A 20,218-nucleotide genomic window follows, 5' to 3' on the forward strand; every position below is an offset into this window, starting at 1 on the left:
GGGATTGATAAAATTTAAGACATTGTCAAAAAAATATTGTTTATTTGAAAAAAATTAAAAATGTTTCAATTTGGTAAAATATAACCTGAAGCTTATTGTTCACTATTTTCACCAAGCTGGGGTAATTGTCAGGAATAAGCTTGATGGTTATGAATATTTAATTCTATGTCTGAAATAATGGTAATGATATCAGGTGATATTGCTCTAAAAAAAAAGATATTTTGTGAAAAACCTCATGTATTAAAACCTTTAATAATACTAAACAATACTTGTCTCAACCACAAACATTAAAATTATGGACCCTTTTTTAAACTTCTTTCCGTTGAAACTCACTTTGTGGAAGAAGGCAGCGAGCTGGCAGAATCATAAGCACATTGGATAGAATGCTTAACAGAAATTCTTCCAGCCCTTTACATTCTGGGTTCAATTACTACTGAAGTCAAATTTGCCTCTCACAAGTTTCAAAATGAGATAACTATTTTACTGAATTCTTAATCATTTTTATTTTTTATCTTTTACTTGTTTCAGTCATTAGACTGCGGCCATGCTGGGGCACCATCTTGTGGAATTTTAATTGAATGAATCATCCCCAATACTTAGTTGCTTTTTAAACTTGGTACTTATTCTATCGGCCTCACTTGCTGAACTGCTAAGTTACATGGCTGTAAACACACCATCAAGTAACAGTGGGAGGATAAAAACAGACACAAGGTCACACACATATAATATATACGTGTACACACATATATTATCCTAAGGTGGTGAGCTGGCAGAAATATTAGCATGTCGGATGAAATGCTTAGCAGTATTTCGTCTGCTGTTACGTTCTGAGTTCAAATTCCGCCGAGGTCAACTTTGCCTTTCATCCTTTCAGGGTCGATAAATTATGTACCAGTCATGCACTGGGGTCGATCTAATCGACATAATCCATTTGTCTGTCCTTGTTTGTCCTTTCTGTTTTTAGTCCCTTGTGGGCAATAAAGAAATAAGAAGTTTGCTTCCCAACCACATGGTTCTGGGTTCAGTTCCACTGCATGGCAATTTGGGTGCTTTCTACAATAGCCACAGGCCAATCAAAGCCTTGTGAGTGGATCTGGTAGATAGAAACTAAAAAAAAAGCCCATTGTATATGTGTACACATATATATTTTTTTCTACTCTAGGCACAAGGCCCGAAATTTTGGGGGAGGGGACCAGTTGATTAGATCGACCCCAGTTCACAATTGGTAGGTAATTCATCGATCCTGAAAGGATGAAAAGCAGAGTTGACCTTGGTGGAATTTGAACTCAGAACACAAAGACAGACGAAATACTGCTAAGTGTTTCACCCGGCGTGCTAACGTTTCTGCCAGCTCGCCACCTTAGGACAATATATGTATGTACACGTATATATTATATGTGTGTGTGATCTGGTGTCTGTGTTTATCCTCCCTCTGTTACTTGATGGTGTGCTTACAGCCATGTAACTTAGCAGTTCAGCAAGTCAGACCGATAGAATAAGTACCAAGTTTAAAAGACAAATGACCGAGACCATTGGCATTATGTTGTGCTTGAGAAGAAAACCCATGAAGCTGAACAAAATTGCAGTCATAACAGACACTGGTGTCACGCAAATGGCACCCATGCCAGTGTCACATAAAAGCATCCATTACACTCTTGGTGTTAGGAAGGGCATCTAGCCATAGAAACAATGCTAAGTCAGACTGAAGTCTGGCGCAACTTTCCAGCTTACCAGCCTCAGTCAAACCATCCAACACATGCCAGCATGGACAATGGACATTAAATGATGATGATGATGACGTATATCGAGCTGATAAGCTTAGAATATTGGAAATAATTACCATGAAATGTGATGTTTCAGAAATCAAAACATGAATTTTTTTAAGGAGTAGTCTCTGAAATATACGTCATCATCATCATCATCATTTAATGTCCATACACATGTCATCTTCAGTATTACTTTGACATTACATATTCCCAACTTATTAAATATTGATCTATAGGCACAGGTGCAGCTGTATGGTCAAAGAGCTTGGTTCCTAATCATGTAGTCTTGGGGTAAATCTCACTGATTTATATATCACCGTGACTGACCAGACTATCAGATGTTGCTACACATCGCTGGTCACAATGCGCTTTGCATTGTTTTAGCCTTCAGATGACGCTAAATATACATGTGATGTCTGTAAATATACATCAAATGGTATTGTTTGTTTCCAGTCCTCCATGAAAAGCATGTCTGACCATGGGTAGATTCTGCCTTGTCTGGAAAGCTGTTAGGGTTGGTGACAGGAAGGGCGTCCAGCTGTAGGAAATCTGCCTCAACAAATTGCATCTGACCCATGCAAACGTGAGAAAGTGGATGTTAAATGATTATGATGATGATGATGATGGTGATGATGATGATGATGAGGAGGAGGAGGAGGAGGAGGAGGAGTTGGAGGGGCAGCAGCAAGAGGAGGCGGTGGTTTCTGTTGTGCTTTTTATTTCTGCAACACACAGACATGTCTCCTACTTTGGCAAAACAATTTTTTTTTTCTCTGGAAATATAATAAAACAGTTCTACGAAACGCCTTTTTTTAATTTTTAGCTCCAGTGTATTTCATTCCACATGAAATCAAATACGAGATGAGTTAAACATGCTATGTTTCAAAATGATATTTAAAAGCAGCAGTGCATTGAAATCGAAATACAAGCGATAATCATATATTTAAGAATGAGGACAAACTAATTGGCAACTTGAGACAATTGAAGAACGCAAAGATAAAACGAATGAAAAACAGAATTGTTTTTCTTAATAATTGGAGGATTTCACTTATTCTAAGATAGCCAAGTGATCAAAGGAAAAGGATAACATTTTTTTTAATGTGATTTAAGAAGAACAAGCTTTCAAGAAAGCTTTTGATTTCAGCATGCTGTCTTTTATGGAAGACTAGAAAATTCTAGAATTAAAAGAAAAATAAAAACACTTCAAAAGCTAACATCCTCTTTTTATTTTGTTGTTATTTCACATTGTTATATTTTGTTGTTTTATCTTATATTTCTAAGGCCAACTACAGTTGATTGGAAATTATTTAATTCTCATGTTAGATGAGACAAAATGGCCAAGTTAGTTTATTTGTTTAAGCTTGTTTTTTTTGAATATTTTCTTTCCCATTTCAAGTATCAAAGATAATTTTCCAAACTGAAATGCTGCCTGAACATGAATATACAAAGACACGTATATGAGCATAAAAATCTGTAGTCATGATACGTGCACACATTCAGAAAATTCAAAATGCACATTCTGATGCAAATGGTATTGTTTTTGATGAATACAAAATATGATAAAATACATAAAGAAAACCAACAAAAAAATTTTCTCGAGATCCAGAAAATGCACAAAACTTTTGATTGAATATCTTGGAATTTCTTGTATTTTTAATTCAATTGTTGATATTGCATTTTGCCCTTTACACTTCAAGAACCTTCCTCACACACAGACCTTATCTATAACCTTCATTTGGAATGGAACGGCACCTTTGATAATTTCTTGATACTAATTTCATAAACCTTGAAATGAATATCTAGAGATGATGAGCCTATCACTTAACAGTAACTGAAACAATAGCCCCTAGTCTCAAATAATCAATACTATTGATTATTGGTGAAATGGACATCAAAGACGTTTTGCCCCGTGCCAAAACCGCAGGTGCTGCTTTTTTGTTTGTTTGTTTGTTCAGCGAGGCGGTCTTCGTTCCAGAGGTTGCAAGATTGTGCCTTGGGAGAAGTCCGAAACATGGTCCTTTGCTATTCGTAAGACCCGCAGAAGAGAAAGCAGGTCAACCCCCGAAACCGAGAACATCGACAGATGGATGAATGCGCATCCAGGCTCAGCGGTTGCGTAGGAAGTCGGGGACAAGAAACAGGAAGAAAGAGAGAAAGTTGGAGTGAAAGAGTACAACAGGGGTCGCCCCCCCCCCCTGCCGGAGCCTCATGGAGCTTTAGGTGTTTTTCGCTCAATAAACACACACAACACCTGGTCTGGGAATTGAAACCGTGATCCTCCAACTGCGAGTCCGCTGCCCTAACCACTGGGCCATTGCGCCTCCTGCAGGTGCTGTTCAGTAGCATTATAGGCTCTTTGTCTGAAGTTCCCCACAATATGAGAAACCCTTCTGTATCATCAACAGATATCTTGAGGGTCACAAGCATTTTTGCTTCAAAGCCTGTCTGCTTCACCTAAGTTGGGAAGCAAAGATTGAGGCAGTCTTCATCTTCAGAAGAGTACCACTTGTAGCCTCTTGTCAGCCCACCACCCCTATTTCTTGAGCTGGTTTCAGTTGCCATGTCTACAGTCTTGATGGCTTTCTTCAGCTGTCTGGGTTCCAGACCCAGACCCAGACCAGCTTTCTGCAGCAAATAGCATACAGACCTTGCTGAAAAGCTGCATTTAATCAGCACCAAATTTTCTTTACAATTTTATATCTTCAATATATGGAAATAGCTTTTAACTTCTATTCTATGTATGAATTTATTTTATTTCCTATCAAAAATATTTTGCCAAGATTTACACCAGATATCAAATACTATTTAGTTTGCAGGATTTTGAAAGATTTTGTTTAACCATCTTCTCTCCAAAATATTTTAAAGCTTTTGTCTTTTATCATATATTTAACCTGCTATAATTTTGTTGCCATTAGGTTGTCAAGAAAGTTCTTGTTAATTTTTAATTTTGGTTTTAAATGATGTATTTTCAAATGAATTTTCATTAAATTACTTCAACTTTATATATCATTTTAAAGCCCGCTTTTTGCTCTATCTAATCGTGTTACGCTTTTTCATTTTGAATAATTAGGCCATTTTGTCTGGAACATTGAATACAACATGGACAAAAAGCAAATTCGCACAATTTTCTTATTCCAGTTCAAGCTAGGCCAAAAAGCTGCTGAAACAGCTTGTGATATCAACGATGCATTTGGCCCAGGAACCACTAATGAACGAACAACACAATCGTGGTTCTTGAAGATGATAAACATAGTGGTCGTCCTTTGGATGTTGGCAACAATCAACTAAGAGCCTTAGTCGAAGCCAATCCACTCACAGCTGTTTGAGAGCTTGCTTCTGAATTAGACATAATGTATATGACAATTTCCAACCACTTGAAAGAAATTGGAAAAACAAAAATACTTGAGAAATGGGTGTCACACAAATTGAACGACAACCAAAAATAACGCCATTTTGAAGTGTCGTCTTCCCTTCTTTTATGCAACAAGAATGACACATTTTTCGACTGGATTGTGACCTACAATGAAAAGTGGATTCTTTATGACAACCAGCAATGCTCAGCTCAGTGGTTGGATGCCGACGAAGCTCCACGACCTTCCCGAAGCCAAAGTTGCACCAAAAGAAGGTCATCGCACAACTTACCCTGCAGAAGTTGAATGAATTGGGCTACAAAACTCTGCCTCATCCGCCATATTCACCAGACCTCGCGCCTACCGACTACCACTTTTTCAAGCATCTTGACAACTGCCTGCATGAGAAATGCTTCAAAAACCAAGACAATTCCAAACATGCCTTCAAGGATTTCATTGCCACCAGAATTTTTATGCTACTGGCATAAATAAACTTGTTTCACACTGACAAAAGTGATTCTGATGGTGTTTATTTCGATTAATAAAGTTTTGTTTGAGCCGAAATATGTGCAGCTGAATTTAAAGGTTAAAAACCGCAAGAACCTTCTTGCAACCTAATATAGCTCAAATAGACTGCCTGGCATTAAAACCCAAGATATTAAGTTGAGAAAACCATATGATATGTTTATGATTCTTTTTAAAAGCCAAAAAACTTGAAGTAAAACAGTTGCAGATAACAACTAAGGTGATCCATCCATTCAACTCTTTATGAACATGTTTGCTAATCCACAGTGCATGACAACTGCTGCCATATTAAAAATTTATATTCTGAAAATGAAGTTGAGTTTAAATCTTCTAAGAAATGCAACAATCTTTGCATTTGTTGTAATCTGCAATTTTTTTGTAATTATCACTTTGCCTCTGCCATTGTCATTTCAGATGACTAAACTCAATAATTTTAGAATTATTTTTCGGCATATTAAAGCTGATTCTATTACACCTGGTATTGCATTTCCTGCTACTTGTGTCATGTCAGCATGTCTGATTTAGTCATCAAGACGTTTTACTATTCCAAACTATTTGGTTGTGCCTGTCTCACTGTCAGATACCATCCAATCCATAAAAGATTTTCAAGAACTGAATAACCAAACAGGTTGGACTTTGGCAAAACAGTAAACCAGTGAAATAGTGTCATCTTCCTCTGATTCCTTGATGGTCCCCAACAAGTTAAAGATGCTCTGTGTTGAAATGGTTACTATTTTACTCCTTTATTTGTTTCAGTCATTTGGGTGTGGCTATGCTGGAGCAGTGCCTTTATTCGAACAAATCGACCCCAGGACTTATTGTTTGTTAGCCTAGTACTTATTCTGTCGTGTCTCTTTTGCCAACCCACAAAGTTACGGGGATATAAACACACCAGCAACAGTTGTCAAGCAATGTTGGGGGGACAAAAACACACACACACATAACACACACATATATTTATATATATATATTTATATATATATATATATATATGTATGTAAAATATATATATATATATATATATATATATATATATATATATATAACGGGAAGCTTTATGAAAATAGACAAAAGACGAAGGCAGGTGGAAAACAAACAAACAGTTGTATTAGTATGGCGCTCAGGAAATATAAATAAAACAAGTCTTTAACGTTTCGAGCCTACGCTCTTCAACAGAAAGATACACAGAGAGAAAAAAAACACAGAAAGAGGAGAGAAAAAAATGCGTGCAGTAACTAACGAATCAACATGGCGATCTGATTTCGGCCAGAAGTCAAGTTCAAACATGAGACGCGAGAGCGAAATAAGGGAGATAATAGGGTTGAATGACCACCTATTAGTGCGTAGGAGGGGTCTGGACGTGTGTATGTATAGGGTTGGTGTATATATTAGTATGTATTAGTATGTATAAGGGTGTGTGTGTGTGTGTGTGTATGAGAGAGTATTAGTGCGTAGGATAGGTCTGGACAGGCGTATGTATGGGGTTGGTGTATGTATTAGTATGTATTAGTATGTATTAGTACGTATTGGTATGTATAAGTGTGTGTGTATGAGAGAGTATAAGTGCGTATGAGGGGTCTGGACGTGTGTATGTATAGGGTTGGTGTATGTATTAGTATGTATTAGTATGTTTAGTACGTATTAGTATGTATTAGTATGGCACATCATATATGATGTGATGTGTAAAGTCGTGTGGTGTAGTGAGGAGAAGAGGGGGAGGGGGAGAGGGGGGAGGGGAAGGAGAGGGGAGGAGAGGGGGGAAGAGGAGAGGAGGGGAAGGGGGGAGGAGAGGGGGAAGGGGGGAGGGGGAGGAAGGAGGAAAGAGGGGGAGGGGGAGAGAGAGGGTAGTTGAGGGAGCAGAGGGAAGGAGGGAGGGAGAAAGAGGGAAGAAGGAAGGGGAGTAGGGGTGAAAGGATGAAGGACTGAAGAAGTATGGGTCGGGGGGGAAGGATAGGTGAGGGGGGGGGAGAGGGGGGTTAGATGAGGAGGGGGGGGAGAGTTGAGACCAAATGGCGTATAAGAGCGAAGAGAGAAGATTAATTCCTGTTCACGGCGCAAACGGGAATCCGGATGGCCTCTGTAATATATATATACAGTTAATCCAAACAAGAAAGCACAAAAAAAAACAGAACAACGCGAGGATGTGGAACAAATATAGTATTATTGGATGCTCATCGGAAAATAGGAGAAGGAAAGATCCAGAGAAGGAAAAAAAATTGCCAACGGTACAGACGTGGTCATATATATATATATATATACACACACACACACATATAATATATATATATATATATATATATATATATATATATATATGGGTAAAGACCCCCTTTGGTCATGAATGACCATGGGATTGCACCTAGAAAGTTACCCTCCTAGACACAAGTCCGGGCAAGGTGTTTATGGAAGACCAGCAGTCGCCCATGCATACCAGCCTCCCCTCTCCACGCCACCAGTGGTATCCAAGGGAAAGACAAAGGCCGATACAGCTTGGCACCAGTGACGTCGCAACTCATTTCTACAGCTGAGTGAACTGGAGCAACGTGAAATAAAGTGCCTTGCTCAAGAACACAACACGCAGCCCGGACCGGGATTCAAGTTCACAACCTCACGATCGTAAGCTCGACGCTCTAACCACTGAGCCATATATATATATATTTATATATATATATGACAGGCATCTTTCTGTTTCTATCTACCAAATCCACTCACAAGGCTTTAGTCGGCCCGAGGCTATAGTAGAACACACTTGCCCAAGGTGCCACACAGTGGGACTGAATCCAGAACCATGTGGTTGGTAAGCAAGCTACTTACCACACAGCCACCCTTCTAAAAATAGTTATGACCCATCAAAACACTTCATAACCCTGTGATACTTTCCACCTTTTGTGAAATTTCAACACCTCCTAAGAGGTGTTGCTTCTACCCAGTTCCAGAATAACTGTCTCATATTCTCATCCTTATCTCCCGTTTCCATCTCTATCAGGAAAAACATCTGTTCACTCTCTCTCTCTCTCTCTCTTTCTCTCTCTCTCTCCCCCCATGTTGCATTGTTATCCACACCTTTCTCTCATATTCACCTCATAACCTATTTCTTTACTACCCACAAGGGGCTAAACACAGAAGGGACAAACAAGGACAAACAAACGGATTAAGACGATTATATTGACCCCAGTGTGTAACTGGCACTTATTTAATCGACCCCAAAAGGATGAAAGGCAAAGTCGACCTCGGCGGAATTTGAACTCAGAATGTATCAGCAGACGAAATACCGCTAAGCATTTCGCCTGGCGTGCTAATGTAACCGTGTCCACTACAGACTCATTCTCATCTCTCTCTCTCTCTTTCTATCTCTCTCTCTCGCTCTCTCTCCCCCTCCCCCCTCTCTCTCTTTCATTTCATAGCTATGTAAGCTTCATCATTATGATCAGCCCCTTCTCTCTCTCACTCTCGTTCCCCACCTTCCACTCACACATTCTCTCGTCCTCTTTAATCTCTCCCATCATGTTTATTTTATTACTCGACATATATTCACAGAATCCCTTTATGTAAACATCTCTGATTTTATAAAATATGAAACAGGAAACATAAACAATTTATATTAGCTTTTCCCTTCGGTTGACTATTTGCATTATTATTGAATTAGTCTAAAATTTACATATTTACATATTTGCTAACGTCTCATATATTGAATAGCAATATAGTTCTTATGTAAATTTGGGCAACGTACAGTAGTAGTCAAATATCATCAACATCATCATCATCATCATCATCATCATCATCAACAACAACAACAACATCATCATCACATCATCATCATCATCATCATCATCATCATCATCATCATCATCATCATCATCATCTTCATCGTCATTGTGTCTGCCATCATTATCCTCATCATTATCATCATCGTTGTTGTGTGATGTCCACTCTACTATTCCAAGTTTGCAAGAATTAGATGGAAATTGTTGGAGGCAGATTTTTTTCACAGCCGGATGCCTTTCCTGTCATCAACCTTCACCCGTTTGTCCAACTGGGTAATATTACCTGACGTGCAGAAGGCAGAGAACTGGCAGAAATGCTAGCACACCGGGCAAAATGCTTAGCGGTGTTTCGTCTGTTCTTACGTTCTGAGTTCAAACTCCGCCAAGGTCAACTTTAACCTCCGTCCTTTCAGGGTCGACAAATTAAGTACCAGTTAATGATGATGACAGCAACAATGATGATGATGATGATGACAACGATGATGATGATGAAGATGATGATAATGATGATGACAATGATGATGAAAATGACGACGACAATGACAATAACGATGACGACAACGATTATGATGACGACGACGACGATGACAATGATGATGATGATGATGACAATGATGATGACAGAAATGATGATGACGACCATGATGTTGCTAATAATCATGACGACAATGATGATGATGAAGATGATGATGATGATGTTGATGGTGAGGACGCCACCACCACCACTACTGATGATGCTGTTGACGACAACAATGATGGTGGTGGTGATGATGATAATGGTGATGATGATGATGATGATGATGACCATGAGTTGCCAATTCCCTTGAACATATTTTCACTCATCTCCTCAAGCCAATCTTTTCAGAGGTGATGTCCATATAAAGTTTATAACTAAGAAATTTAATTAGTGATGACAACGTTGTATAAAATTTCGTTATCCTAAATACTTTAAAATCCGTTTATTCTGTATTAATTTGTAAATAATCAGAACAATAAAAAAAAATATAGTAACAAAAATCAGACAGAAAATTTATTGATCAAAGTCACATGACATTCTATGGTATTACAGTCATTTGGGGTGCTGATATTTTTACCTTCAGATAATAGATGCTGATAAATACCATAATGTAATTAATTATATGTTTATAGACTAATTACATTGTAGATATTTGGCAATATTTCAAGTGTGCTTTACTAAAACAAGTGGGGTAGGGAGCTATGATACTGGAACAATTGCATTAGATATTCATTTATATTCTGTCCTCTCCACTCACATTTTACATAGCTCTTGCTCCCCTATGTCACCAAATCATCTTGCCTTCTCTACTAGTATATGTCTCTCTCTCTCTCTCCATGCACTACACCTGCCTCTCTGCTCCAACACCAGGGACCTCTTAACAATATTATTTATCCCTGGGAAAATCAACATACTGGGCCTTACAATATTTATTATCAGCAAGTCACAACATACATAGACCAGAATTGGGCTCCCTAAATCTGTAAGGCCAGTGTGCCCATCTCTTAAGACAACACTACTCCTCACTCTTGCAACTTACCCAACCACTTGCCATCTTCCCCCTCTCTCTCTCTTCCTCTTTCTCTCTCTCTCTCTCATTTCTCTCCTGTCTACTCTATCAGCATTACTTTTCTGCTACTCTTCACATCGATTATAATTGCTCACTCCCTACCACTTACTTACCTGTCATGACATTCACCCCTCAACTGTATCCAATCTCTACAGTTCTCACCTACTTTCCCCTATAACACCTACTTCTCATCCACTCAACATTTGTTCTGCATTCATTCTATTCATCCTCTCACTCACTCCCCAACTCTTACTCTCCCATACAATCTTTCCATTTCCACACCAGTTCTTTTGCCCCTATACACTTCTACATACCTCTGTACTTTGAGGTTCCACTCAGACACCTTCTCTTCTCTTCTAAAATGCAAGAAGCCATGTGGTTGCTCTAGAACAAGAAACCAGTTCTCATTTGGTCTGTCTGTTATATTTTCACTTCTCATCGCCCAAGACAAGACTGTCTTTCATAGGGTTCATAATCTTGGGGTTCATAATCTTTCTTTCTCGGGGTTCATAATTTTGGGGTTCATAATCTTTCTTTCTTGGGTTCATAATCTTGCAAGTTGCATAGTGTCCTCACAATACTAATACCACAAAGAAAGCACCCAGTTCACTCTGTAAAATGGTTGGCATTAAGAAGGGTGTCCAGCTGGAAAAAACCATTCCAAGGCAGACGCTGGAGCATGTTTTTGTACTAGGACCCATTGGATATTGTCAAACCATCAAACCCAGCCAGAATGGAACATGGACATTAAATGATAATAATGAAGATTTTTATATCAAGTCATTTATGTAAAAGCCGATGAAATAACGATGATGAGTGCTTAAATGAATATTCTATATATCTAATATATCATATATCAATATAATAACATTTAATTAATTCAGGTATTACATTTCACAAAGTTCCAAAGTATAATCTTCATGCAATTCTGTAATTTATCTCAAATATTTAAAATCGTTTTGAAAAACATTTCAGAAAAGTATCAGTGTTCATATTGCAAGGAAAGTAATCAAACATTTATGAAGATGATGATTTGGTTGCCAAGTGACAAAATCATTTTGATGGCTAACTTCATCATCTTCCTTGTTTTGGGGTTAAAAATATTAATAGAACAAGAAAAGTTGACATTGGTAAGGATATAACTACCCCCTCACTTAAACATTTGTACGAAATACACTAAGTAAAGCTTTGTGAGTGGAAGAGGTAGAAGGAAACTGAAAGAAGCCTGTCGTGTATGTGTGTCTATGTTTGTGTGCATGCACGGATGTGTGTGCATGTGTGTATATGCTGATGCATGAGGTGCATTCAAACTGTATCCAACTTTATTTTTTTCTGCCAAAACTAATGCCATGTGAGCAAAATCCTTTGGGTGGAAGGTGATGCCACCCTTTCTGTGCATGCTTGAAAATTGTCGTGCTGGAAGACTGTGTCAGTTTCCGGCTGTCATACTTGGAGTACAGATGTGTTATATGCTCTTGTCAGATTGCCGTTTTCATGCAAGATGACCAAATGCATCAAGCAGAGATACTGGGTCAAATTTTGCCAAAATCTCGATGATACTTAAGCTCAAGCCATCCTGTATATTCAGCAGCCCTTTGGCGATGATGCCATGGGCAAAATTTAGATCAAGGAGTGGTAGATGGCCGTACCTCAGTGGAGAGTGAGGCATGCTCAGGCAGGCTACCCACAATCTGAAACAAGGAATTGATTTGAGAAGATTCAGCGAATAGTCATAGAAGACCATCAGGTAATAATCTAGGGGACTATTTATGAAGCAGATTCTGTTTTAAAGAAGGGTTTGCACATGCAGCCAGTGTGGAGAAAAAAATAAAGTCAGGTACTTTTTGAATGCACCTCGTAAGCCAAGCCTTCCTAGTTAAGAACTACACACTGCTTGTTCGACAGGCTGCCTATTCTCCCAATTTGCCACAGAGTGGCTTCTGGCTTTTCCCAGAATTGAAAACCACATTGAAAGGGAAGTGATTTGAGTCACAAGAGGAAATTATGAGAAAAGCAGCGGCAGAACTCCATATCGTTCCAGAGAAGGTGTTTCAGAGGTATTACCAGTTGTGGAAAAACTGCTGGGAGAAATGTGTGAACTCCCAATGGAAGTATCTTGAAGGTGATTAAATAAAATCTGTGAAATGTCACCTTAGTCTGCTGGCTGGGGACAGTTGATACTTTCCATCATACCAGCAAAATAAGCTGTGAGGTTTCATATAATAAGAATATTAGATGGTCAGATAAATAATTTCCTTTTCATGGATGATATAAAGATTTATGTGAAAAATGATAAACAACTTGAAAGTCTTGTACATACAATCCACATTTTCTCAATTGATGTAGGTATGGAATTTGGGATAGAAGAGTGTGCTATATTGAATATGAAATGAGGAAGATTTGACAGAAGCCAAAGAAGTGAAATTCCAAATGGGCAAACAATAAGAACGGTTGAGAAAGCACATGCGTACTTGGGAATGCTGGAAGCAGATGAGATATGAAAAAAGTGAAGAAATGAAACAAATTAGCAGTAGGGAATACAGAAGGAGAGTAAAAAGATTATTGCAGTCAAAGATGACTTCCAAAAATCTTATTGAAATAATAAATTCAAGAGCAGTATTCTTAATCAGACATGGAGTTGAATTATTGACTCGACTAAAAGCAAAATAAAGAAACTTGATGTCAATTGGCTGTACTTGAGGGAGACCCAGGTGGAAGAGGCTTAATAAAAGTAGAAGAATGTATACAAATGGGAAGAAAAAGTCCAGTCGAGTATTTACAGAGCAGCACAGAAAAACTACTAAAGATGGTGAATAAAGAACAGGTGATGAAGTGTGTAATAGGAGGAAAGGTCAAGAATGAAACACAAAGGGAGCATGTCAGACAGATCGGAGAGAAACCCATGCATGGTACATATATGGAACAAAATCCTGGGCTTAGTTAAAAAAAGGAGCAATTAAAAAAGAAATAGAGAGCCTAATTGTAGCTGTCGAAGATCAAATGAAAAAACAAACAATTTGAGAAAAAATATTTATGGAGAGAATGTGTCAGATAAATGTAGAGTCTGAGGAACTTGGATTGAGACAGTGGCACACATTGTGGAAGAATGCCCCAAGTTAGCACAGGAAGAATATAAGAAATGGAGGCCCGACCAAAGTGTGAAGGTTTTACACTGGAAAATGTGCCAGAAATGGGGATTTGAAGCTGGAGTCAGAGACATGTAAGATTTTGTGGGACTTTCTTTATTCAAATGGACAAGAAATAAGAAAATAATAAACCAGACATAACGTTTGTAGATAAGGAAAAGCGAAGTTGCTCATTTATTGACCGATCATGCCTATTTGAGGAAGTAAAACAAAAAAAAAGATAATCCCTTAAAGTTTGAAATAGGAAAAATTTGGAACATGCAAACAGTAAAGGTCATGATTATAATAATTGGTATTTTGGGAACAGTAAGCAAAGATATAGACAAATGGCTGAAGAAGACTGGAATACAATGCTCTGCAGAGCTTCTACAGAAGGTTTGTCCCTTAGGGACAGCAAGGATTATCAGGAGGGTTCTAAGCACTTGAAAGACTGCTGAAAACTTATGGATACCTAAAGTTACAGGTAGTGACATAAATCCCACCAGGAATAAGACCAAACCTGAGCTAAACCAAAATAATAATAATAATAATAATAATAATAATAATATAATAATAATAATAATAATAATAATAACGATGATGATGATGCCATTAAGCATTTTGCCTGGTATGCTAATGTTTCTGCAAGTTTGCTGCCTTCTTAGACAGACAAATATTTATTTCTTTATTGTTCACAGGAGGGTTAACATAGAGGGGGAAAACAATGATAGACCAAGTGATTAAGTCGATTACATCAAGCCCAGTGTGTAACTGGTACTTATTTAATTGACCCTGAAAGGATGAAAAGCAAAGTCAACCTTGTTGGAATTCGAACTCAGAATGTAACGGCAGACGAAATACCACTAAGCATTTCGCCCAGCATGCTAATGACTCTGCCAATTCGCCGCCTTCATAGACAGATATTAAAATCACAATCCATGTACCATGATGAATGTGTATATGCTGCAAAAAGGCTTGATGCTGTGGAATTATCTGAGATAAAATCATTTTATAAACTTGTGTTAAAAATATAAAAACACAATATATATCTGAATGTAAGAGGCACCATTCAAGTGTGATCATTACCAGCATCGCTTTACTGGCACTTGTGCCAGTGGCACGTGAAAAAACATTCGAGTGAAGTCGTTGCCAGTGCCGCTGGACTGGCTCCTGTGCAGGCGGCACCTAAAAACACCATTTGAGAATGGCCGTTGCAAGTACCACCTGACTGGTACTCATGCCGGTGGCATGTAAAAGCACACACTACACTCTTGGAGTGGTTAGCATTAGGAAGGGCATCCAGCTGTAGAAACTCTGCCAGATCAAGATTGGAGCCTGGTGCAGCCATCTGGTTCACCAGCCCTCTGTCATTCTTCCAACCCATGCTAGCATGGAAAGCGATGATGATGATGGTGGTAATGATGCAATGAAGATTGCCACTATAGCAACTCATAAAGTTAAAATGTTTTCTTCTACTATAAGGTGATTATTTAATTTGTTTTTTTTTCCTTTAAAAAAACTTTATTAAATGCTCTATTTTCTTAATCAAATATGTTTTCAGGAACAATTATCAAAATTCCTCTTTGTAATTTTGTTTGAAATGAAATCTCTTAAAAATTCTAGAAAATTATTTTACAAACATCATAATATTTTGATTAAAAAGCTTTAGAAAAATTTGCTTCCCGCTATTGTAGTTTTTGAATTCAGTCTCACTGTACAGCACCTTGAGCAAGTTTCTTTTCTACTATGGCCTTCAGGTCGACCAAACATTTGCCAGTATAGATTTGGTTGATAGAAACTGAAAGAAGCCCATCACATGCATGTATGCATGTGTATGTGAAAGTGTGTGTATATGTGTGTGTATGCATGTGCGGAGTGAAGGCACATGGCTCAGTGGTTAGAGCGTCGAGCTTACTATCGTGAGGTTGTGAGTTCAAATCCCAGACCTGGCTGTGTGTTGTGTTCTTGAGCAAGACACTTTATTTCATGTTACTCCAATTCACTCAGCTGTAGAAATGAGTTGCGGCATCACAGGTGCCAAGCTGTATCGGCCCCTTTACCTTTCCTTTGGATAACACTGGTGATGTGGAGAGGGGAGGCCAGTATGCATGGGCAACTGCTGGTCTTCCATAAATAACCTTGCCCGGACTTGTACCTGAAAGGGTAACTTTCTAGGTGCAATCTGATGGTCAGTCATGACTGAAGAGGGTCTCCCTATGCATGTGTGGGTATATGCATGTGCGTGTGTGTGCACGTGTGTATCTGTGTGTATGTGTGTATGTGTATCCTTGTCTAGATATAATGTGACAGTTGTAAACGAGCATCACTGTCATTCAAGAGATGCTTACTTCCAGTCTTCCATGAAAAACACTTCTGGCCAAACATTAACTTACTCGGAAACAAGTGAAGGTTGGTGACAGGAAGGACATCCAGCCGTAAAAACCTGCCTCAATGAATTCTGTCTGACCTACATGAGCCTGGAAAAATAGACAAGGAAACAATGACGTAGATGTGTTACAGTCAAAACTGAATGCTTGTGTATGTAGGACCTTTCCATGTGGTTTTATTTTTCAGTTTACATCTCACTTATTTATTCTCTGTATTTAGAATCTTTTCAATATATCTGGATTAAAAATTATATATGCAGCCACTTGGTGTTGTTATTGGTATTCTTTGGATTAGCTGTCTCTGTGTCTCAGCACAAGTATTCTTTTATTTGTTTATTTGTTTCAGCCATTTGACTGCAGCCATGCTGGAGCACCACCTTTAGTCGAACAAACCGACCCCCACCAAACTTATTCTTTGTAAGCCTAGTACTAATTCTATCGGTCTCTTTCACCGAACTGCTAAATTTTGGGGGGTGTAAACACATCAACATCAGTTGTCAAGTGATGTTGGGGGGACAAACACAGACACTCGAACACATACACATAGACACACAGACACACAATACACATATACATACGATGGACTTCTTTCAGTTTCCGTCTATCAAATACAGTCACAAAGCTTTGGTCGGCCCGAGGCTATAGTAGAAGACACTTGCCCAAGCTGCCATGCAGTGGGACTGGATCCAAAACCATGTGGTTGGTAAGCAAGCTACTTACGACACAGCCACTTCTACACTTTAGATTAGCCATCTGCATGTCTTATTTAATGTGTATACACCATACATCATGAAAGGCATGATACTGAGGTATTCCTCAGAGAAATTCTTCTCATAGGCATGCTGTGTTAAAAACAGTATATATTAGAGTGAGAAGGACCTTGTCCCAGCAGCAACCCACATGTTTTGGCTCCCTTAATCTTTGTCAGTGATGTGTACTTGCTGGTTACCTGCTTAGGTGAAATCTGTCTCTTATGACATATGGGAAATAGTGAATAATTCATTCACTGATATAGCATATAACGACCGCGTTGAATAAAAACTCAGTGTATGCAATTGAAACAAAATTAAATTAAAATCGCCATTTGTGTATTGTACTTACACAGGTGTGGCTGTTTGGTAAGACATTTACTTCCCAATAACATGCTTCTGGGTTGGGCAATTGTCTTATAGTACAGCCTGGGGTTAACCAAAATCTTCTGAGTGGATTTGATAGATGGAAATTGAAAGAAGCCCCTCATATATATGCATATGTGTGTGTGTGTGTGTGTGTGTGTGTGTGTGTGTGTGTGTGTGTGTGTCTTTGTTCCTCCCACTACCACTTGACTACCAGTGCTGGTGTGTATACGCTCCCATAACTTAGCAGTTTAGCAAAAAGAAACTGATGGAATAAGTACCAGGCTTTAAAAACAATAAGTGCAGGGGTCAATTTGTTTGGCTAAAATTCTTCAGGTGGTGCCCCAGCATGGTCACAGTATAATGAGTGAAACAAATAAAAGATAAGGAAATGTATATACATCATTGACAGAGGCATGATACGGTGGTTTTTGTTCTGAGAGAAAATCACTTAATAAACATGCTGTATTCAAAAAACAATTTATATCTGTGTTTAAGGCTAAGTCCTAATTAAGTAAACCTAAGATCAAAGATATTCTAACCATGGCTATCATATCATTTTACCTATCCATTGGGCAACCCTTCTTCTCCAAAATGAAAAGCACGGATTTTGAGGCAGTCACAACTGCTATTTTTAATTCATCAAACATTCGAGTGAGGTCATTGCCAGTGCCGCTGGACTAGCTCCTGTGCAGGTGACACATAAAAAGCACCATTTGAGTGTAGCCGTTTCCGGTACCACCTGACTGGCCCTCATGCCGGTGGCACATAAAAGCACACACTGCACTCTCGGAGTGGTTGGCATTAGGAAGGGCATCCAGCTGTAGAAACTCTGCCAGATCAAGATTGGAGCCTGGTGCAGCCATGTGGTTTGCCAGTCCTCAGTCAAATCGTCCAACCCATGCCAGCATGGAAAGCAGACGTTAAACGATGATGATGATGATCCCACTGGAACCTCCTTTATTGGATTGCACCATTACATGTTCAAAGTCTGGAATGACTGACGTTCTTGGGAATTAGAAATGCTCTCTGATCTTTACTTGATCTGGCAGAAAGTTACAATATATCTGGCACCTGCTTCGCTACTGACAATTAAATTTACATATCACACCAAAGAACAGAATATAGAACCAGAAACAGGATGCATAATTCTAGTTTAAAACTATGCATTCCATGGCATTAATTCTCTAGATTAGCATAGGAACATCACAAAATTTAGGAATCTCCATAGTCATTTTGTAGAGATTCTGGAACATGCTTAGCACTTACCGCATCCGCTTTGGGAAATTAAAAGGTAAAGTCAATGGTGAATATAGTAACATGAAATTAAATACTCTACAGGATTTAGTTTAGTGTTTCAACATTTCCAGTGCTTCAGTACTTGCATGTATTTCATTAAGTATTCCTGATATAGTATAACAAATATAAAGCCAGATACATCTATCTATCTATCTATCTATCTATCTATCTATCTTTCTATTTATCTTTTTCTCTCTCTTTCTGTCTCTCCACACACACACACATGTATATATATATATTATATATATATATATATATATATATATATGTGTGTGTGTGTGTGTTAGAGTATTGTAGTTTGCTTGAAGCATTGTGTATTGTTTGTAAACAATAATGAAAAGAAAAAAAAAATCCGTTGGAAAACCGATTGTAGCAGTGACTCAATCAATCCCTAGGGATATCTGAAGAAGGAATTTTTACACTCTGAAATATTATATCAGATTATGGATGATTAAACTACACCAGTTATTTTAGTGCATTGGTGTGCCATTCAAAACACATTATTACTATTTTCTATCATTATATATATATAAATTAGTAAAAAAACACCTTTTATCAATTCAAAATGAACAATTAAATAACACCATCTAGAAAATTACATATAACAGAAATATTAAATATAAAATAATAATATACTGATGATAATAATATACCGATGATTAAGTAATGTGCAAAATAATAAATAAAACGTATATATTTGGTAGAATAATATATATATATATATTATATATATATATATATTATATATATATATATATATATATACAAGAGGGTATCCAAAAGAAACTGGTGTCTTGGAATATCATTTTATTCTCTTAGTTTTACATGTTTACACTTTTATCGCCTTCAAATTACTCTCCATTTGAAGCAATGTATCGATCCAGCTGCGCTTTTCACTGTTCGAAGCAGTGCCGGAACTCTTGTGAAATGATGCCTTTTAACAACCCCATTGTTTTTTCCTACACCTTTTCCACATCTGCAAATTCTGTAGCAGAATTTGAGGCCATTTCTGTACTTGAAAAAACATGTCAAGCTAAGTAAAATTACAGGTGCCAGTTACGTGTAAAATGCACTTGTATTGGTGCTGCATGAATGCACCTGTACTGGTGGCATGTAAAAAGCAGCCAGCATACTATGTAAAGCGGTTAGCATTAGGAAGGGCACCCAGCCACAGAAAACATGCTACAGCAGACAATTGGAGTCTGACCAGCTCCTGTCGAACTGTCCAACCTATGCCAGAATGGAAAATGAATGTTAAATGATGATGATGATGATGATGTGTGGATGTGTGGATGTGTGTT

General features: G+C 38.1%; 1 long non-coding RNA gene across 1 annotated transcript; it reads left to right on the top strand.

Annotated features, from left to right (window-relative positions):
* The first annotated feature begins 1,536 nt into the window (after positions 1 to 1,536).
* On the top strand, positions 1,537 to 18,438 carry LOC118766503. The gene is made up of 3 exons (XR_005002442.1): positions 1,537 to 1,658; positions 5,389 to 5,391; positions 18,414 to 18,438. It is a non-coding gene; the product is annotated as an uncharacterized LOC118766503 (long non-coding RNA).
* The last annotated feature ends 1,780 nt before the right edge of the window (positions 18,439 to 20,218 follow it).

Source organism: Octopus sinensis, linkage group LG1 (genome assembly GCF_006345805.1).
Source record: "Octopus sinensis linkage group LG1, ASM634580v1, whole genome shotgun sequence".
NCBI classification, from domain to species: Eukaryota; Metazoa; Mollusca; class Cephalopoda; order Octopoda; family Octopodidae; genus Octopus; species Octopus sinensis.